This window comes from Odontesthes bonariensis, chromosome 1 (assembly GCF_027942865.1).
Source record: "Odontesthes bonariensis isolate fOdoBon6 chromosome 1, fOdoBon6.hap1, whole genome shotgun sequence".
Classification (NCBI taxonomy): domain Eukaryota; kingdom Metazoa; phylum Chordata; class Actinopteri; order Atheriniformes; family Atherinopsidae; genus Odontesthes; species Odontesthes bonariensis.
In genome coordinates this window covers 5,803,767-5,807,356 of record NC_134506.1, presented here as the reverse complement: position 1 = coordinate 5,807,356, position 3,590 = coordinate 5,803,767, and positions in this window count along the sequence as shown.

Genomic DNA, 3,590 nt, shown 5'->3' with positions numbered 1-3,590 from the left:
TGTACCGTACAAACTAGGAACATAGATTATCTAGAGAACTACAGAATATGAATACATAAAGTCTAAGAATAAAGCCAATTTATAACATTCCCCCTCTTGGCATGATTTCATCATGTCAACCTTAAAATGAGGTCGGAGTGTCATATTCTGTATTGTGTCACCCCTGTTAGCGGCAGCCAACCTAGCAGGGCCCCAAACTGCAAGTCTGCGGCCACTTTAAGGTGCAACACAACCAGAGGAGATTTTTTGTCAACATTATGTGAGCATCAATGTGTAAGCTGTTTCTTCATTGCGTTATCAGCAGCAAGCAAGTCTTCATTGCACAGGCATGTGGAAAACAATAAACAATAATAATAATAAACAATTCTAATGCGTTAGCAAAAACTTTTCTATCAAGAGTATTCCATCATTTTGCTCGGAACCTCTTTCCGAGAGGGTTAAGACCTTCATAACTCACTGATTATAACTCTGCAAATGAGCACATTTCTTAAAAACTATAAGTGTCACGCCTCTACGTGTATGCAAGGATAAATATTTATATTATTCTGTGTGTATGTAGCCCCGAACCCATCTTCTGTGTGGAAAACTATGTGTGGTTTGAGCAGTGAAGGCCCTGCTCACCCATAAGCATCATCATAACACATAATAATAAATAACGAAGCTACAAAAAATTTCTAACATCTTGAAACTCACACCGTGCACAAGGCAATTAACATTACCAGCAGGCTTGTCAACCCTTTGCAGCGAATAGGAGCGAAAACCCGAATGCTGACCCGGGAAAAATTCTCCTATGGCCCCGTTTTCACTTGGCGACCGACCACCTCATTACCGTTCAAAGTCTAAGGTCCCGCTCCAAACAGCCGAGTCACCCCACTGGCAATGGTCATACTAATGATTGGTTGATTTATACCCACAAAATGATTAATCAGCTTAATGATTACATGAAATACAACAGATGAACAAATACAATTTTTTATGATGTCCACGTGACGAGTCGTGTAGTCTCTTCTGGTCCAATCCTGTCACTGCTTGGTGCTCGGTTCTCCTCATGGCTGAACATCAGTTCAGCATTCTGATCCGGACCTAATCTTGGAAGGAGAGGTCACCAGTACGTCACTTCCTGAGGGATCTTCAGCATCCCTTTTCCCTAACCAATCTTGTTTTTAGGACAATTTCAAGAGAGAATTTCCGCTGTGTTCTGTTGACAGTGCTTGAAGATTGTGTTTGTTCAACCATCATCTTGGCATGATGGGCACGGCCTTCCAGAATTTCAGATGGACTCCTTGTCCGTTGCTTGGCTGTGAGTCCTGTAGTGGTTCTGAATCTGTGGATTAATAATTAGTCGGAGAACAAATCATGCAGCACACCAGAGCAATTTTCATTTGCCCTGTATCTTATACTGAGGACATGTCTTTCTTGTCCTCACTAGTGGGCACAGGTTCAGTCCTAGTGCCCAATTCATCATTTTTCTTATGTCCCCCAAACCAAAACAAAAACAACCAAATAAAATAAAATAAAATAAAATAAAATAAAATAAAATAAAATAAAATAAAATAAAATAACCCAAAACAAAACAACTGGCCAGTTGATATAACCCCTGTGTGCTCATATGACTCAATGTTGTGCAGCGTTCCTGCAGAATTCAGTACCATCAATTTCCTTTTGCTATGGAAAAACTTCAAATCATTTAGAGAACACATCACCACAGAGACACAACACTAAACAAAGACAAAAGAAGACAAAAAACACACTCAGAATTTTGTTGGGAAAACTTGAGAAGCAATTAATTGCTGAACATCTCCACTGCAGTTTCTGCTCCTGTGTTGCTCTTTGTCAGTAGGTGAGGTTCCTCAGTCAGTGTTCTTTCGGTGGGATCTGGAGCATGAGTACAGTGAGTCTTGTGGCTCCAGTCACTCAGTCTGTCTCCTATCAACCATACCTTTACACAATCCGTTGTAGCTTCTGCTACCTTGTTTGGTCCCGTCCACAGAGGAGAGGACCAGTCACGTTTGTTGACTTTCTTTAGGACCCAGTTTCCTACTTCAACAGGTGAAGTATGGCGGTCCTGTTCCTTAGTGAGCATTTCTGTAACCTGTTGAGATATACTCATCACCGTGTTATTCAGTTGTTTCACTTATTCACACAAGTTTTCATACTGTCGTAGAACAGGGGGCGAGCCTGTTGGTGCAGTAGTAAATGGACAGAGTCTTTTCTCCCTGTCCAGGCCTCATGTGGGACAACCTGACAACATTCATGGTGGCATCTGGAGTAAATCTCAGGTTAATTAACATCATAGAGAGAGCTTCAGCCCAAGTTAACTTTGTGTCTGCACAGAGTTTGTTGGGCCTTTTTGATGGTTCTTATTTGCTCTTTCCACTCGTCCTTGTGAAGCTGGGTGATAGACTTCACCGAGCTTATGTCCAGTTCCAAACATCTGTTCCACTTCTCTTAGTTCTTCATAAGAGAAGTGAGCACCATTGTCTGATCTTATCACTTCTGGTACCCCACATATTGGAATAATTTCTCTTGTAATCCATTTAATGACTTATTTCTCTTTTTCATTGTCTTGCCTTCCAGTTGGAGCAGCTGCTTCTTGATGTTGATGTAGGTGTTTAACAGGGCGCCGGCTGAGGTCACAAAAATTTTTCTTATAAACGGGTTAATCTTCCTTTTCCAATCAGAGCGGCTCAGATCTCTAATTATTTAAAATGTTCTAAAATTCTCAGTTTGTTACTATGGTTGAGTGGCATCTCTTTAACTGTAAACAGAATTTTATTTCTATTTCACCCATTCTATCCAATGCTATACTGTTTAATTCAATTATCATTTATCTGCAGGGTTAGAAACTGCTAATCGTGTTGATATATTGTTTCTCTTGTATGGCTCTCTGGTCACTGTGGCTGTTTTTGAATGCGTCATAAAAACAAAACTTATCTTGTCTTGTTATGAATCAGTCTCACTGCAGCTGTCTTTAAATGTCTTTCAGAGTTTTCCTCTTTAAGAAAGCTATTGGTGATATCTGACTCCTGTAGCGCCTTTTGTTGTGTTTTTGTTAATATCCTAATAATCTAACCTATTTTAAACCTCTCTATAAAGCACTTTGCTGCTTTGTTAAGAGAGCATTTTAATTGTTTCATAGATCTGCTGCAGTTAAATAGTTAAATGGTATATGGAAATTGATCACTATCAACTCAGAATTGGTGAAGAGAGGCAGAGGAGGCCTATTTATATCAGCTAAATTTTTGGAGTTATGTTAATATGATCTCTAAAACAATAAAGGCTAACCTTTACTGCTTTAAGATGATAACCGGCTGATTGACATCTGACTGTCTGGCCTTGCTGTTAAATCCTGATTGTTCAACCTATGTCACATGGTCTGACTGTCTGATCTCAGTCCTGCTTCAGGTGGAAATCATAAAGTCTCACTTTGTAGAACATTTGTTTTTGTTCCAACAGCTTTTCAATCAAAGGAGGAAATATTCTGAACGCTCTGCTGGTGTAAATCTTATTTCAGCAACAACTTTAATGAATGTCTTGTTTTCCTAGATTTATTTTGGACATTTTATTGCTTCTTATCTCTTCACTGCGAT